The 19,084-nt window shown below is 44.6% G+C and overlaps 1 protein-coding gene across 3 annotated transcripts in view; it reads right to left on the bottom strand.

Annotated features, from left to right (window-relative positions):
• sh3pxd2aa (SH3 and PX domains 2Aa) overlaps nt 1-19,084 on the bottom strand; it is a 610,480-nt gene that overhangs the window by 72,476 nt on the left and 518,920 nt on the right. The gene's annotated exons all lie outside the window — the stretch shown is intronic.

Below are 19,084 nucleotides of genomic sequence, written 5' to 3'. Positions count from 1 at the left end.
TGTGATTAACGTAAACTCCAAGCTTTAAACAACCAATGGCACAGAACTGTTCTGAGATGGATGTAGAAACATAGAAAGCAAAGGTAGGAGCAGGAGGAAGCCACTCGGCTCTTTCCAGCCTGCTCCACCATTCATTACGATCACGACTGATCGTCCAACTCAATAGCCTAATTCTGCTTTCTCCCCATAACCTTTGATCCCATTTGCCCCAAGTGCTATATCCACCCGCCTCTTGAATGCATGACATTTTTGCATCAACTACTTCCTGTGGTAATGAATTCCACAGACCCAGCACTCTTTGGGTGAAGAAATGTCTCCTCATCTCCGTCCTAAATGGTCTGCCCTGAATCCTCAAACTGTGACCCCTAGTTCTGGACTCTCCCACCATGTACTGTAGCTAAATATAATATTCATTCAATCTAAAGCTGCACTTCTGGCGAAGCAATGTCAGATCTTTGTATAAGAAGGCAGAAGAGTATAAATCAGGCAATTACAGAGCAGTTTATTGAACATTGATTTTCAGAAAGTTTTGGAATTCAAACTTAAGAATGATACTAAAATTGGTGGAGTTGCAGATAGTGATGAACATTATCAGAGAATACAGCAGGATATAGATAGGCTGGAAAATTTGGCGGAGAAATGTCTGCCTCTATCTCCGGGAGGTTGGTCTGCTGGGAGAGGTTTGTCTCCTGGAGTACAGGGGAGGATTGCCACTGCTTGGGGGTGGGGGGCTACTGGGCCAGAGTGGAGGGGCTGCCCTGGGAATGCTTGTGGGAGCCATGATCAGGCAATCGAGGAAGACTGGAGGGGCAGAAGTGCAGGGGCCCTGGGTTGGGCAGCTTAATCGCTGGCCATCAAACGGCATGTCTGACAGATCAGGGCCACTGTGCATGTGCAGAGTTCCAGAACTGTCAGATTCCAGCACGAATAGGCCTTGCTGCCCCCACTGCCCCCCCACCACCCCCCCGGAGCTTTTAATGAGATTCACGATTGTGACCGCTACATTGCACAGAGTGTGGAAGATTTGGGTCTGAAGTTGAACTGAAAAAAAGTCGGGATTTAAACCAGTTTTCTCACCCCCATAGAAACTAGTAGCAGGAGTAGGCCATTTGACCCTTTGAGCCTGTTCCACCATTCATTTTCATCATGGTTGATCATCAAATTCAATATCCTGATCCCCCCTGCCACTCACGTCCCTTGATCCCTTTAGCCCCAAGAGCTAAATCTAATTTATTCTTGAAATCAAAGAACGTGTCGAGTATAGGGCTAACGGAAGGACTTTGAATAGTGTGGATGAGCAGAGGGATCTAGGTGTATGTGTACATAGATCCCTGAAAGTTGGGAGTCAAGTAGATAAGGTTGTTAAGAAGGCATACGGTGTCTTGGCGTTTATTGGTAGGGGGATTGAATTTAGGAGTCGCAGCGTCATGTTGCAACTGTACACAACTCTGGTGCGGCTGCACTTGGAGTACTGTGTGCAGTTCTGGTCCCCACATTACAGGAAGGATGTGGAGGCGTTGGAGAGGGTGCAGAGGAAGTTTACCAGGATGTTGCCTGGTATGGAGGGGAGGTCCTATGAGGAGAGACTGAGGGATTTGGGGTTGTTTTCGCTGGAAAGAAGGCGGCTAAGAGGGGATCTTATTGAAACATATAACATGATTAGAGGTTTAGATAGGGTGGACAGTGATAGCCTTTATCCTCGGATGGAGAAAGCTAGCACGAGGGGGCATGGCTTTAAATTAAGGGGTGGTAGTTATAGGACGGATGTCAGGGGTAGGTTCTTTACCCAGAGGGTGGTGAGGGATTGGAATGCCCTGCCTGCTGCAGTTGTAAATGCGCCTAGTTTGGGGGCGTTTAAGAGAGCCGTGGATAGGTTTATGGACGAAAAGGGACTGGTTTAGGTTAGTGGGTCATTGTTTTTTAACTGGTCGGCGCAACATCGTGGGCCGAAGGGCCTGTTCTGCGCTGTAATGTTCTATGTTCTATGTTTTGGTCTCAACTACATTCTGTAAAAGTGAATTTCATACATTCACCACCCTCTGGATGAAGGCATTTCTCCTTACCTCAGTTCTAAAAGGTTTACCCCTTGTAGGTAAAATAATACCTCTGAGGCTGTTATTGAGTCAAAATACAATCGTTTTTATTTCAAAGCTCTGGTGTTTATTCCAGAGCTTTGGGAGAAACTGGTTCCAACCAGGACTACCAGACTTCTCATAGAACACAAACACATTTATACATCATGAGTCTTAATGTCAATCATGACACAAATTTCCCATTCCGGCCAGAACTCCGGGCTTCCTTCCTTGGTTGTGATTCAGCCTCAGATTTAATCAGGAATTACAGTCCTGCAGTCATGACACAGTCTTCAATCCGGTCACGATTCAAAACCCTTCTGCAGCAGTACTGGCATCCCTGTCTTTGAAGTTACTTGTGCGATCGCGGCTGTCCCAGCAGGAGTCTTCCTGTTAAAAGCCAGTATCGCGATCTGCCATCTGCAGCTGTTAAAAGCTGGTATCGTAAACTACCATCTGTGTAACGATGTCCAACTAACACAAATAGGTAAGATTTGCAAAGTCTACAAAATAACAGCCACATTAAGCTATCTGTCTTTATAAAAATGAGAGTTAAAGCATGTAAGACATGAACAAATAACTTATATTAATCAGGAGCAGTATAAGCTTGAGAAGATCAGTCATGAGGAAGGGTTATGTTTGTGACATATTCTAGATACAAAATCCATTAACCCTTCCCCCCATAACCTTTCAACCCATTATCAATTAAAAATATACCTAACTCTTCCTCAAATTTTCTCACTGTCCCAGCATCCACTGCACTTTGGGGTAGCAAATTCCACAAATTCACAACCCTTTGGGAGAAAAAGTCTCCCCTCAATTCTGTTTTAAATTTGCTACCCCTAGCACAGAACCATGCTGAATGCCACTAGTCATTGACCGCAATCAGAAAAAGATCCACGTATGCCAACTCCTTACTTTCTATCTGATCACCAGCTTTCTGTCCATCTTAAGACATTGCCTGCAATCCCATGTATTCTAACTTTAGATAGTAGCCTTCTGAAAGTGTAAATAAACCACATCCATTCGTTCTCCTCGGTCAACTCCATTAGTTACATTTTCGAAGAATTCCAATAGATTCGTCAAACATGATTTCCTTTGTGTAAATCAATGCTGACTTTTTCTGATTATACCACTGCCTTCCAAATGCCGAATTGTGAAATCCTTCATAATGGACTCAAGCAACTTCCCCAGTACAGACGTTAGGCTGACTGGTCCACAGAACAAAAGAACAAAGAACAAAGAAAATTACAGCACAGGAACAGGCCCTTTCGGCCCTCCAAGCCTCCACCAACCATGCTGCCCGACTGAACTAAAACTCTCTACCCCTCCAGGGACCATATCTCTCTATTCCCACCCTATTCGTGTACTTGTCAAGATGCCCCTTAAAAGTCACTACCGTATCTGCTTCCACTACCTCCCCTGGCAATGAGTTCCAGGCACCCACTACTCTCCGTGTAACAAACCTGCCTCATCTCCTTTACACCTTGCCCCTCGCAACGTAAGTCTGTGCCCCCTAGTAATTGACTCTTCCACCCTGGGAAAAAGCTTCTAAGTATCCACTCTGTCCATGCCTTTCATTATCTAGTAGACTTCAATCAGGTCTCCCCTCAACCTCCGTTGCTCCAGGAGAACAAACCAAGTTTCTCCAAACTCTCCTCATAGCTAATGCCCTCCATACCAAGCAACATCCTGGTAAATCTTTTCTGTCCCCTCTCCAAAGCCTCCACATCCTTCTGGTAGTGTGGCGACCAGAATTGAACACTGTATTCCAAGTGCGGCTTAACTAAGGTTCTACAACATGACTTGCCAATTTTTAAACTCAATGCCCTGGCCAATGAGGGCAAGCATGCCGTATGCCTTCTTGACTACCTTCTCCACCTGCATTGCCACTTTCAGTGACCTGTGTACATGTACACCCAGATCCAGGCAAAAGGCAGGGAATTATACGCCGGTTAGTTTAACGTCTGTTGTAGGTAAAATGTTAGAATCCGTCATCAAGGAGGAAATAGCGAGGCATCTTGAGGGGAATTGCTTGATAGAGCAGACGCAGCACGGTTTCGTTAAGGGGAAGTCGTGTCTGACAAATTTATTGGAGTTCTATGAGGATGTGTCTAGGGTGGTGGATCGAGGAGAGCCGGTGGATGTGGTCTTTCTTGATTTTCAGAAGGCGTTTGATAAGGTACCTCACAGGAGGTTATTGCAGAAGGTAAGGGGGCATGGAGTTGGGGGTAGGGTGTTAGCGTGGATAGAGGATTGGTTGTCAAATAGGAGGCAGAGAGTGGGGGTTAATGGGTGCTATTCGGATTGGCAGTTGGTGACTAGTGGAGTGCCCCAGGGGTCGGTGCTGGGGCCTCAGCTATTTACCATTTATACAGATGATCTGGAGGAGGGAACCGAGTGTATGGTGTCAAAATTTGCTGATGACACCAAGATTGGTGGAACGGCAAATTGCGCGGAGGGTGTGGAGAGTCTGCAGAAGGATCTAGATAGGCTGGGCGAATGGGCCAGGAACTGGCAAATGGAATTTAATGTTGGCAAGTGCAAGGTGGTCCACTTTGGTAGGAATAATGGTAGGAAGGACTATTACTTACGTGGCGAAAAACTGCAGCAGGTGACGGTGCAGAGGGACCTCGGGGTCCTTGTGCATGAGTCGCAAAAACCCAGCCTGCAGGTGCAGCAGGTGGCCAGGAAGGCTAATGGGATGCTGGCCTTCATAGCGAGGGGGATTGAATATAAAAGTAGGGAGGTCTTGCTGCAGCTGTATAGGGCATTGGTGAGGCCGCAGCTGGAGTACTGTGTGCAGTTTTGGTCACCGTACTTACGCAAGGATATTTTGGCCTTGGAGGGAGTGCAGAGGAGGTTTACTAGGCTGATACCGGAGTTGAGGGGGTTGAGCTATGAGGAGAGGCTGAATAAACTAGGCTTGTACTCGTTAGAGTTTAGAAGAATGAGGGGAGATCTCATTGAGACGTATAAGATGATGAATGGGATGGATAGGATAGAGGTGGAGAGACTCTTCCCGCTCAGAAAGGACAGTAGGACTAGGGGGCACAGCCTCAAGATAAAGGGGGGGAGCGGTTTAGAACAGAGTTGAGGAGGAACTTCTTCACTCAAAGGGTGGTGAATCTCTGGAATTCTCTGCCCGTTGAGGTGGTGGAGGCTGCCTCGCTAAATATTTTTAAGACGCGGGTTGATGGGTTTTTGATAAGCGAGGGGATTAAGGGTTATGGGGAGAGGGCGGGAATGTGGAACTGAGCCACGACAGATCAGCCATGATCTTATTGAATGGCGGGGCAGGCTCGAAGGGCTAGATGGCCTACTCTTGCTCCTATTTTCTTATGTTCTTATCCCTTTGCCTATCAATACTCTTAAGGGTTCTGCCATTTACTGTATATTTCCTATCTGTATTAGACCTTCCAAAATGCATTACCTCACATTTGTCCGGATTAAACTTCATCTGCCAACTCTGCACCCAAGTCTCCAACTGATCTATATCCTGCTGTATCCTCTGATGGCCCTCATCGCTATCCGCAAATCCACCAACCTTTGTGTCATCCGCAAACTTACTAATCAAACCAGTTACATTTTCCTCCAAATCATTTATATATATTACACCAGCAAAGGCCCCAGCACTCATCCCTTGTCACAGCCCTCCTTCAGAAACACACCCTTCTACTGCTTCCCTCTGTCTTTTTTGACTGAGCCAGTTTTGTATCCATCTTGCTAACTCACCTCTGATCCCATGCGACTTCATCTTCTGCACCAGTCTGCCATGAGGGACCTTGTCAAAGGCCTTACTGACGTCCATGTAGACAACATCCACTGCCCTACCCTCATCAATCATCTTTGTCACTTCCTCGAAAAACTTGATCAAGTTTGTGAGACACGACCTCCCCTTAACAAAACCATGTTGTCTCTCACTAACACGTACACTTATTCCCAAGTGGGAATAAATCCTGCCTCGAAGAATCCTCTCCAATAATTTCCCTACCACTGATGTCAGGCTCACTGGCCTGTAATTACCTTGATATTCTTGCTAATCTTCTTAAACAAAAGAACAGCATTGGCTATTCTCCAATCTTCTAGGATCTTCCCTGTAGTTCCCTGTTTTCTCTCGACCTCCCTTTCTGAATAGCCAACTTCCATTAGGAACCATTCCAGGATCCAGAGAATTTTAGAAAAAAACCACCAATGGATCTGTTGTTTCCAAGGCCGCTTTCTTAAGTACTCTGGGATGAAGATTATCATCAGGACCTGGAGATTTATCTACATTCAATCCCATCAATTTCCCCAAAACCATTTCTCTACTAATACTCCTCACTCAAACATGTTTCTCCCAGAACTTCTGGTATATTATTCATGTCTTCTTTTGCGAAGTACAAATTTAATTCCTCAGTCATTTCTTTATTCCCCGTTATGAACTCTCCCGTTGCTGAGTGTAAGGGGCCTACATTTGTTTTTGTCAAATCCTTTTCTCTTTACATACCTATCGAAACTTTTGCAGTCAGTTTTTATGTTCCCTGCTAGCTTACTTTCATGCTCTATTTTTCTCTTCTTAATCAATTCCTTCGTCCTCCTTTGCTGAATTTTGCACGGCTCCCAATCCTCAGGCCTATTCCTTCTTCTTGCCAATTTGTATACTTCTTCCTTGAATCTGACACTATCTCTAATTTCCCTTGTAAGCCACAATTTGGTCACAATACCGTTACTGCTCCTGCGCCAAGCAGGAATGAACAGTTCCCCTATTCATTCTTTAAATGCCTGTCATTGCCAGTCTATTGTCTTTGCTTTCAGTAATGTTTCCCAGTCCATCATGGCCAATTCATGAGTTGTACCATCTTAGTTTCCTTTATTGAAATTCAGGACTCTGGTCTCAGAATCAACTACATCATTATCCACCATGACAAAGAATTCTACCATATTATCAACCCCAAGGGTCCTCTCACAGCCAGATTGCCAACTAACCCTTTCTCATTGCACAACACCCAGTCCAAGATGACTTGTTCCTCTGTTGGTTCCTCAATGTATTGCTCCAGAAAACCATCCTGCATAAACTCCAGAAATTCCTCGCCTATTGTATTATGACTAATTTGACCCTCCCAATCTATATGCAGATTAAAATTGCCGATAATCACAGATGTTCCTTTAACACATGCATTGAGTTTCCTGTCTAATGTTTTTCAGTGTTTAGGATGGGCAGACAAAAAGGAAAAGATGGTGGAGTTGCATTGGTAATCAAAGATAATATTGACACGCTATTGAGGAAAGATATTAGCATATTGGACAGCTGAGGAACAATAGAGGATCTTTAAGGAGATCTTTCTCGGTGCTCAGCAGAAATATATTCCAATGGTAAAGAAGGAATGTAGGAGAAGGGATAACCAGCTGTGGTTATCAAAGGAAATAAAGGCAAGTATTAAATTAAAAGCTGATGCGTTCAGATTGGCTAAAAGTAGTGGGCGATCAGAAGACTGGGAAAGGTTTAAAAATCAATGAAGAATGACTAAGAAGTTGATAAAGAAAGGAAGGATAGACTATGAAGCTAAACTAGCACTAAATATAAAAAAGGACAGTAAGAGTTTTTACAAATATATAAAGAAGAGGAGACTGGCTAGAGTGAATGTTGGACCCTCAGAGGATGAGAGGGGGGATTTAGTGGGGGGGGATGAGGAAATGGCTGAAGCCTTAAATAAGTTTTTTGCCTCGGTCTTCACGGAGGAGGACGCGAATAGTTTGCCGGATATTAAAGATAGAAGGATGGTAGGATTTGAGGGCCTGAATGCGATTACTGTCACTAGAGAGGTAGTGCTTGATAGACTAATGGGACTGATGGTGGACAAGTCCCCAGGACCGGATGGAATGCATCCCAGGGTTCTGAAGGAAATGGCAGAGGTGATAGTGGATGCCTTAGTGATTATTTACTAAACTTCGCTGAATTCCGGGGAAGTGCTGGAAGATTGGAAAACGGCTAATGTTACGCTGCTGTTTAAAAAAGGTAACAGACAAAAGGCAGGGAATTATAGGCCGGTTAGTTTAATGTCTGTAATTGGAAAAATGCTTGAATCCGTCATCAAAGAAGAAATAGCGAGGCACCTAGAAAAGAATGGTTTGATAGAGCAGATGCAGCACGGATTTGTTAAGGGGAAGTCATGTTTGACAAATTTATTGGAATTCTATGAGGATGTGACTAGTGCGGTAGACAGAGGGGAACCGGTGGATGTGGTGTTTCTAGATTTTCAAAAGGCGTTTGATAAGGTGCCTCACAAAAGATTGCTTCAGAAGGTTAGGGTGCATGGAGTTGGGGGTAAGGTGTTAGCGTGGATAGAGGATTGGTTGTCTAATAGGAGGCAGAGAGTTGGTATCGATGAGTGCTATTCTGATTGGCAGTTGGTGACTAGTGGAATGCCGCAGGGATCGGTGCTGGGGCCTCAGCTATTTACCATTTATATAGATGATCTGGAGGAGGGGGCTGAGTGTAGGGTGACGAAATTTGCTGATGACACGAAGATGAGTGGAAAAGCAAATTGTGCGGAGGGTGTGGAAAGTCTGCAGAGGGATCTGGATAGGCTGAGCAAGTGGGCGAGGACCTGGCAGGTGGAATACAATGTTAGCAAGTGTGAGGTTATCCATTTTGGCAGAAATAATAGTAGGAGGGATTATTATTTAAAGGGCGAAAAGCTGCAGCATGCTACGGTGCAGAGGGACCTGGGGGTCCTTGTGCATGAGTAGCAAAAACCCAGTCTGCAGGTGCAGCAGGTGATCAAGAAGGCGAATGGGATGCTGGCCTTTATAGCGAGGGGGATAGAATATCAAAGCAGGGAGGTCTTGCTGCAACTGTACATGGTATTGGTGAGGCCGCAGCTGGAGTACTGTGTGCAGTTTTGGTCGTCGCGCTTGGGGAAGGATATATTGGCCTTGGAGGGAGTGCAGAGGAGGTTCACTAGGCTGATACCGGAGATGAGGGGGTTGGACTATGAAGAGAGACTGAATAGACTGGGTCTGTTCTTGTTGGAGTTTAGAAGGCTGAGGGGGGATCTTATAGACACGTATAAGATAATGAAGGGGATGGATAGGGTAGAGGTAGAGAGATTCTTCCCGCTTAGAAAGGATAGCAGGACTAGAGGGCACAGCCTCAAGATAAGGGGGAGGGCAGTTTAGAACAGAGTTGAGGAGGAACTTCTTCACTCAAAGGGTGGTGAATCTCTGGAATTCTCTGCTTGTTGAAGTGGTAGAGGCTACCTTGCTAAATATATTTAAGTCACGGGTAGATAGGTTTTTGACAGACAAGGGAATTAAGGGTTATGGGGAGAAAGCGGGAAAGTGGAACTGATCCACTTCAGATCAGCCATGATCTTATTGAATGGCGGGGCAGGCTCGAAGAGCTAGATGGCCTACTCCTGCTCCTATTTCTTATGTTCTCACAGATGATGTGGAACCTGTGTGGGTCGAGTTAAGAAACAACAAGGGGCAACAACATTGGTGGGGTGGTACGCAGACCACCAAATTCCCAACATTATACTACAATTTGGTGGTTTTTTTTACTCAGTCCTTATCTGACTCTGGCCCTTGGTTTCTCTCACTGTGATGTCATATGGAGTGAATCGATAAACAAATAGCCAAGCATTCAAATACAAATCCTTGAAGCACTGTTCTAAACTGAGATTTAAAGGAATATTTTCTGACCTCCATATGATGTATTTCTCACAGCTGGCACATCATTCACAGGGTGGGATCTTCTGGTCCTGCTAAAGTCAATAATTTCCCACTGACTGCACCCCAGGACACCATGAAATCCGTGGAGGGGGTATGCTGTCGCTGGGGTATTCCGACCTTACACAGTAACAATATTGAATTGCAATGTATAAAGCAGGTTAGTAGTTTAGGAGAATAACTGCTTACTCTCTTGTTCTAATCTTACTTACCCTTTGAACTTATTTGGTCTAAAAATTCTATTCAGCTGGAGTAGAAGAATCAAGATGCAGAATTAACCTGGACCAACTGATATGAAGTGGAGATGCTGGCGTTGGACTAGGGTATCAATTGAGGGGGTTGAGCTATGAGGAGAGGCTGAATAAACTAGGCTTGTACTCGTTAGAGTTTAGAAGAATGAGGGGAGATCTCATTGAGACGTATAAGATGATGAATGGGATGGATAGGATAGAGGTGGAGAGACTCTTCCCGCTCAAAAAAGACAGTAGGACTAGGGGGCACAGCCTCAAGATAAAGGGGAGGCGGTTTAGAACGGAGTTGAGGAGGAACTTCTTCACTCAAAGGGTGGTGAATCTCTGGAATTCTCTGCCCGTTGAAGTGGTGGAGGCTGCCTCGCTAAATATTTTTAAGAAGCGGGTTGATGGGTTTTTGATAAGAGAGGGGATTAAGGGTTATGGGGAGAGGGCGGGAAAGTGGAACTGAGCCTCAACAGATCAGCCATGATCTTATTGAATGGCGGGGCAGGCTCGAAGGGCTAGATGGCCTACTCCTGCTCCTATTTCTTATGTTCTTATGTTCTTATGTAAACACGGTAAGAAGTCTCACAACACCAGGTTAAAGTCCAACAGGTTTATTTGGCGTTTGCTACCAAATAAATTTGTTGGGCTTTAATCTGGTGTTGTGAGACTTCCAACTGAGGTGATACAGGCAACATATAAACTGTGGCTGGAATTTTACTGCCCCGCCCACCATGGGAATCAGAGCAGGCCCGAAGCAGACAATGGGAAGGTCCATTGACCTCAGGTGGGATTTTATGATTTCGGGATGGTTGAGACTGCAAAATCCCACCTTATGTGTTTACGGAAGATCTCAGATGGTGCTGGAGCGAGGCGATTTCTTGCAAGCTGTGCCCAGCATATCTTCTAATTCTAACTTTTACTCTTGTTCTATGCTTCTAAAACTTCGTTCTAACTCTTGTAAACTCCCTAATAATGTGTTAACTCAATTTCTTCTATGACTGTAACACTTCATTCTGTACTCTCTGGTTTCCTTCTCTATGAATGGTATGCTTTGTCTGAAAAGTGCGCAAGAAAACAATACTTTTCACTGTATGATAATACATGTGCAATAATAAATCAAATAAAATCAAATCCCTGCTCATTTAGATGATTATGATCCAATGCTAAGCATGTTGTTCAGGAAAGGACGCAGGCCTGTGCAAGGCTAACAGGAGGTAACGGTAGACAGCCATTCTTAGACCAACCTGTGCGTCTTGGCTGTGTCAGATATTGGAACTGTTTCTGTAACTGATTCTCACAAGGAAGAATGTGAATCAATTGAGAGAGGGCTCCACATTCTTAAAGGAACACTGACGGCTTTTGTCCAGGGAATGGTAAAAGGATGTGTTGGGTGCATAGTGAATTAAACGCAGGGGCATTTAGACGAAAGGGTGCAGACTGAGGATCACGCCATTGTCTCACCGCCACCCAATTAAATCCGAGGCGCAGTGACTTCTCACCCAGATGCTAATTGAAGTCCTCAAGCAATTAATTAATGCCCACTTAAGGGTTTGCTCCCATTGCCACTAGTGTGCGGTGTACAGTGGTAATGTTACTCAGCTAGTACTCAGGTGTACAGGTACAGGTAATGCTTGGGGGATTCGTGTTCAAACCCCACCAAGGGGGCTGATGAAATTTAAATTCAATATATCTGGGACAGAAAGCTAGTCTCAGTAATGGTGACCCTGACAATTAGAATTGTTGTAAAAACCTACCTTGTTCAATAATGTTCTTTGAGGTGGTGGGGGAGGGGGATTTACAATCCTTACCTGGTCTAATCTACATGTGACTCGAGACCATGTGGTTGATTCTTAACTACCCAATTCAAGGGAAATCAGGGCAGGCCTTGCCAATGATGTCCACATCTCTTGAACGAATACAGAAATGCAACCAGCAACAGGCGGAGAAGTCGCTATGTTGGAAAGGTGGAGGAGGGTGGTCCCTTGTTCAAAGGCCTGATCATTGGATTCGGCATTGGGAAGTGGGAGTTGCCCTGGGAGCAACCCTCCCTGCCCTTTCCTTCACTATGTAACCAGCGACTTCCTCCCTGGGAAAATTACCCTGCTCTTACTCACTTGTGGTGTGGGTCCCTTGGCAATGGTGCTTAAAATGCCAGGCCTACTCCAAGAGAGTAGGGGGCTTTCACTGGCTCAACAAGACTCCATCACCCAACAATTTACCAAAAGGCAAATTGCCCCTTTGTGTCCCAAAATGCACAAGTTAGATGGATTAGCCATGGTAAAGGTGTGGGATTATGGGAAAGAGCAGGAGCAGGCCTGGATAAGACACTCTGAAAGAGAGCTGATGCAGACTCAGTGGGCCAAATGGCCTCCTTTTGCACAATAGGAATTCTACGATATCCTGGATTAAATTCCACCTTGAAGGACACTGAGAAACACCAATAGTTTCACCACGGGTTTCGTGGAGAATAAACTCCCCTAGTGAGTGAGCGGGAGCTCGCCCAATGGGAAATGAGCAGCAGGGGCTTAAACCCATTGCCTCAACCTGGACTGGTATTCTATTGGTCTCTGGGTTCAGCACTTTTTGCTCTAAGCCACGGATAGTTTGTAAATGAAGGGTTATGGTGATGGAAGAATTATGAACGTTATTACAGACAACATACACTGCCAAGAAAAAGCAACTGTTGTCTGTTCATAAGGAAAATTGTTCTCTTTGTTAAACTAGAAACCTATGATGCAAGCAGAGAAGTCTCGGCCCAATATGCAGAGCACTTGTGCTACTTCTTCCAGGCTAATAATACCGAGAGAGATGAGGGCGGCACGATGGCACAATACTTAGAACGGCCAGGTACCTGGGTTCAATTTCCGGCTTGGGTCATTGTCTGTGCAGAGTCTGCACATTCTCCCCGTGTCTGCATGGGTTTCCTCCAAGTGCTTTGGTTTCTTCCTGCAGTCTGAAAGATGTGCTGGTTAGGGTGCATTGGCCATGCTAAATTCTCCCTAAAGTACTTGAACAGGCGCCAGAGTGTGGCGACTAGGGGATTTTCACAGTAACTTCACTGCAGTGTTAATGTCAGCCTCCTTGAGACACTAATAAATAAAAACTCTAAAACTTTAAACAGTTATCTTATTGACAGCATGCAAAGCCCCAACATTCACCATGAGAAATCATGTAATCACAGGATCCCTACAGTGCCGAAGGATGCCATTCAGCCCAATAGGCGCCAGAGTGTGACGACTAGGAGATTTTCACATAAACTTCATTGCAGTGTTAATGTAAGCCTACTTATGATACACCGCTAAACCAGGCTTAACAGTAATTAGGGCACCATCTTAAAAGGGCGCCCCAATCAGAAACTGAGTAAATCTCCCCCGCAGTCCAGCACTGAGGTCTCAGGGCTCCCCTCCCCACCCCACTCCTCATCGGAGTTGGAATTTTTCAGCCCCCCACCTCTGATCGTGGCCCCTCGCCTTTGGCCATTTGCCCCTCCCCCAACTGATCATTATTGCTCTCCCATAAACACCACCTCCCCCTTCGATTATCGTTCCCCCCCGCCACCGAACCTTAGCCCTTCACCTCCTCCAAAATCTAAGCCGGCATCCAATTTCACCCCCGTCCCCCTCAACAGCAAAAGAATTCGACCCCCTGAGGGTCCCACCGGGGCCTGCCTCTTGGCACAGGTTGGCACAGGCATGGCGCCCAACTGGAAGTGTCAAACTGTGCCAAGGGTCACAGGCCAGGCTATGTCCCTCTCCCCCAGGGGCTGAACATACATTTGCATGCCAAGGAGACATCCACGACAGGTTCACTTCCGTGTGAACCAATAAATGTAGGGGAGTGGGGGGTGAAATCAATATCTGGCAAGGGAACAGATTAATAACATTGAAATCTATTCAGATTTCTGAAAGGCAGGTTCATGTTCACTATGGGCATGAACTTAGGAATTAGGAACAGAAGGAGATAAATTCAGCCCTTCGAGCCTGCTCTGCCACTCAATCAGATCATGGCTGATCCCTCCCTGGTCTCAAATCCACCTCCCCACCTGTTTCCCATATCCCCTTATCCCTCTTTTTATTAGAAATATATCGATCTCCTTCTTGCAACTGTTCAACGATTCAAACTCCAATGCGCTATGGGGCAGCGAGTTCCATAAATTCACCACCCTCAGTGAGAAGTCATTCCTCCTCATCTCAGTTTTATATCTACTGCTTCTCAGCCAATACCTGTAACCTGTTGCTGTGACTGGATTGGGGTGCAGAAGGTCCAAAATTGCATTCTCACCAGCAAGAACTGCGATTTCTGGACCTTGAGACTCTGCACAATCAGCAAACACGGGCATAAGATCAACCCCATTATCTCTCTTATGTTTCAGTAAGTATCGTGGAGTTCCTTTTGGCAGATGATATGATGTAGTTTCTGAAGTTGGCTGGGGTTCAAATGTACACTACTTAAAATCTATAGTATACTACAGCTAATGGAGATGGTGGTGAGTGCCCCCAAGTACACAGGATACAGCAGTATACAGTTAGACTGATCGTGCAAACTATGTATTGGGATGTCAGATATCAACAGGTATTTACTGTTTGGCTGCCTTAGGCATTCAAATTTCTATTATTAAAAATACAGCACTGAAGTTCTGCTGCTTGTTACTGCAAAACTCTTGTGATAAACTCCAAGTTTGGAGTTAATATCCTGCAAAAACTATAAAATGTTTTATAGATTTGTGGCAAGAAGCCAGACAATGGAGTAATTCATTTGCAATGTGGCTGTAAGCGCAGCAAGAGTGCAAGGGTAGCTGGGAGAAGAACGGCCAGTTCTGGTATTGGATATACTCCAGTTTGCTGTTTTTTTGGGTTTCTTCTATTGAATAACTTACAACCTAAATGCTGCTGCCATGTTAATTAATTCACTTATAAGATCATCAGAAATAGAGCAGGACTAGAAACATGGTTCCTGGAGCTGTCCCACTACTCAAAATGGTCATGGCTGATCTTATTATGCCTCAACTCCCCTTTCCCGTCTATATCCCTGATTCTGAGAGACCAGACTTTTGCCTTTCTCAGCCTTAAACATTTTCACTTCCTATTTCCTTCTCCCCGTGTACTCTATAAATGATTTGCTTTGTCTGTATAGCACACAAGAAACAAAACTGTATACCAACACTATATACCGACACAGTGCACCAATACATGTGATAATAATAAATCAAATTAAACTCACAATGGGGTGCTCACAAACCTCTGGCATAAACATTCAAAATTTAAAGACTTTTGAACGAAGATATCTCTCCTCGTGTCAACACTAAGTGATCAGTCCCTTGTGCTGAAACAGTCCCCTCATCCCCATTCTAGTTCCTCTAGTCAGGGAAAACAACCTTTTAGTGTCTACCCTGTCAAGACCTTCTGGCTGGGTGAACTGGACTCTATACTGTGAAGGGATCTTAAAAGTGGCCAAGATGGATCATCCACTCGGTATTTCAGGATGAAGATGGCTGCAAATGTTTTGGCTTTGTGTTTTGCACTGACGTGATGTCTTCCATCATCATTGAGGATGGGGATGTTAGTGGTGCTCCTCCAGCTGTTAGTTTAATTCTCCACCACATTCATTTTTTTGGAGTTGGGTGAACACAGGCAGTCAGGTGAAACAGGTCACACAGTCAGAGGTTTAGAGCATGGAAACAGGCCCTTTGGCCCAACTTGTCCATGCCTCCTTTTTTTTTTAAAACCCCTAAGCTAATCCCAATTGCCCGTATTTGGCCCATATCCCTCTATACCCATCGTACCAATCTAACTATCTGAATGCTTTTTAAAAGATAAAATTGTACCCGGTTCTGTGCGAAAAAATTGTCCCTCTGGACACTTTTATATCTCTCTACTCTTACCTTAAACCTATGCCCTCTGGTTTTAGACTCTACTTTTTGAAAAAGATATTGACTATCTACCTTGTCTATGGACCTCATTATTTTATAGGCTGCTATAAGGTCACCCTTCAGCCTTCTACACTCCAGAGAAAAAAGTCCCAGTCTATTCAGCCTCTCCTTATAACTCAATCCATCAAGTCCCGGTAGCATCCTAGTAAATCTTTTCTGCACTCTTTCTAGTTTAATAATATCCTTTCTATAATAGGGTAACCAGAATTGCACACAGTTTTCCAAGTGTGGCCTTACCAATGTCTTGTACAACTTCAACAAGACATCCCAATTCTTGTATTCAATGTTCTGACCGATGAAACCAAGCATACCGAGTACCTTCTTCACCACTCTGTCCACCTGTGACTCCACTTTCAAGGAGCTATGAACATGTATCCCTAGATCTCTTTGTTCTGTAATTCTCCCCAACATCCTGAGTAAGCCCTGCCCTGGTTCAATCTACCAAAATGTATTACCTCGCATTTGTCTAAATTAAACTGCATCTGCCATTCGTCAGCCCACTGGCCCAACTGATCAAGGTCCCATTGCAATTGGAGATAACTTTCTTCACTGCCCACTATGTCACCAACCTTAGTGTCATCTCCAAACTTACTAACCATGCCTCTTATATTCTCATCCAAATCATTAATATTAATGACAAATAACAGTGGACCCAGCACTGACCCCTGAAGAACATAAGAAATAGGAGCAGGAGTAGGCCATCTAGCCCTTCGAGCCTGCCCCGCCATTCAATAAGATCATGGCTGATCTGTTGTGGCTCAGTTCCACTTTCCCGCCCTCTCCCCATAACCCTTAATCCCCTCTCTTATCAAGAACCCATCAACCCGCTTCTTAAAAATATTTAGCGAGGCAGCCTCCACCACTTCAACGGGCAGAGAATTCCAGAGATTCACCACCCTTTGAGTGAAGAAGTTCCTCCTCAACTCCGTTCTAAACCGCCTCCCCTTTATCTTGAGGCTGTGCCCCCTAGTCCTACTGTCTTTTTTGAGCGGGAAGAGTCTCTCCACCTCTATCCTATCCATCCCATTCATCATCTTATACGTCTCAATGAGATCTCCCCTCATTCTTCTAAACTCTAACGAGTACAAGCCTAGTTTATTCAGCCTCTCCTCATAGCTCAATCCCCTCAACTCCGGTATCAGCCTAGTAAACCTCCTCTGCACTCCCTCCAGGGCCAAAATATCCTTGCGCAGGTGCGGCACCCAAAACTGCACACAGTACTCCAGCTGCGGCCTCACCACTGGTCATAGGCCTCCAGTTTGAAAAACAACTTCTGACAACCACCCTCTGGTTTCTGTCAAGAAGCCAATTTTGTACCCATTTAGATACCTCACCCTGGGTTCCTGGGGCATTAGGGCTCGTACTGGAGGAGGTCAGACCTGTACAAATTGGACGGATTACATCTGGGATGGACTGGGACCGAAGTTCTAAGGGAATGTTTGCTAGAGCGGTTGGGAAAGATTTAAACTAATATGCCAGGGGCATGGCAACCTATGTAAGCAGTCCGAGAAGGAGGGAACAAGGACAAAATGTGGAGAGAATGTTCCAGCTACATCAAAAATCAGGACAAAAAGTTAAAAGGAAGGAGAACTCAGGTGATGTTATTAATGAAAGTATTAGAATTCAAAAAGGTACAAAAACTTGCATAAGGGCACTTTATCCAAATGCTCGTAGCATTTGAAACAAGATGAGTTGGAAGCACAAATCATTGCAAACAAGTATGATTTGGTGGCCATTAGAGAGACATGTTTGCAGAATGGTCACGACTGATAATTAAATATCCAAGGGTATCAGACTGTTCAGAGGGACGGACAGGAAGGTAAGGGAGGTGGTGTAGCTCAGGATGACATCAGGGCAGTAGTGAGAGATGATATAGGTTCTATGGAAAAAATGGTTGAATCCATTGGATGGAAATTAGAAATAGTAAGGAGAAGAAGTCACTGAAAGGCCTGGTCTATAGGCCACCAAATAATGACATCATGGTGGGGCGAGAAATAAACAAAGAATAACTGATGCACATAAAAATGGTACAGCAATTATCATGGGGGATTTTAATCTACATATCAATTGGTCAAACCAGGTCGGTCAAGGCAGCCTTGAGGAGGAGTTCATAGAATGTTTCCGCGATAGCTTCCTTGAACAATACGTGATGGAACCTACAAGGCAGCAAGCTATTCTAGATCTGGTCCTGTGTAATGAGACAGAAATAATTAATGATCTTACAGTTAGGGATCCTCTTGGAAGAAGCGATCACAGTATGGTTGAATTTAAAATACAGGTGGAGCGTGAAAAGGCAAAATCCAAGACTAGTGTTTTGTGCTTAAACAAAGGAGATGACAAAGGGATGAGGGAGGTGTTACTAAGGTAGATTGGGAGCAATAACTTTACGGTGGGACAATTGAGAAACTGAGGCTAGAGGAGAAAAAGAAACAGAGGGCATGGGTTAAGGGTGAAAGGAGAAAAGTTTAAAGGGAATATTGGGGGGGTTCTTCATGCGGAGAGTGGTGGGAGTGTGGAATGAACTGCCGGATAAAATGGTAAATGCGGGGACACTTTTAACATTTAAGAAGAGCTTGGATGGATTCATGGATGAGAGGGGTGTGGAGGGATATGGTGCAAGTGCAGGTCAGTGGGACTAGGCAAAAAATGGTTCGGCACAGACAAGAAGGGCCAAAAGGCCTGTTTCTGAGCTGTAATTTTCTATGGTTCTATGGTAAACAGTAGAGGACTTTAAAAGCAATCTTTCACAATGCTCAGCAAACTTATATACCAGTGCTAAGGAAGGACTGTAGAAAAAGGGATAATCAGCCATGGATTTCTAAGGAAATAAAGGAGGGTATCAAATGCATACAAAGTGGCAAAGATTAGTGGGAACCGAGAGGATTGGGAAATCTTTAAAGGTCAACAGAAAGCCACAAAAAAAGCTATAAAGAAAAATAAGATGGATTATGAGTAAACTAGCTCAGAATATAAAAACAGACAGCAAAAGTTTCTACAAATATATAAACCGAAAAAGAGTGGTGAAAGTAAACATTGGTCTTTTCGAGGATGAGAAGGGGGATATAATAACTGGAAATGAGAAAATGGCTGAGGCATTGAATAGGTATTTTGTGTCGGTCTTCACAGTGGAA

This window comes from Carcharhinus amblyrhynchos, chromosome 17 (genome assembly GCF_965287045.1).
Source record: "Carcharhinus amblyrhynchos chromosome 17, sCarAmb.v2.hapA, whole genome shotgun sequence".
NCBI lineage: Eukaryota > Metazoa > Chordata > Chondrichthyes > Carcharhiniformes > Carcharhinidae > Carcharhinus > Carcharhinus amblyrhynchos.
The sequence above is the reverse complement of the archived record's forward strand: the minus strand, read 5'-3'. Positions and strand labels throughout refer to the sequence as shown.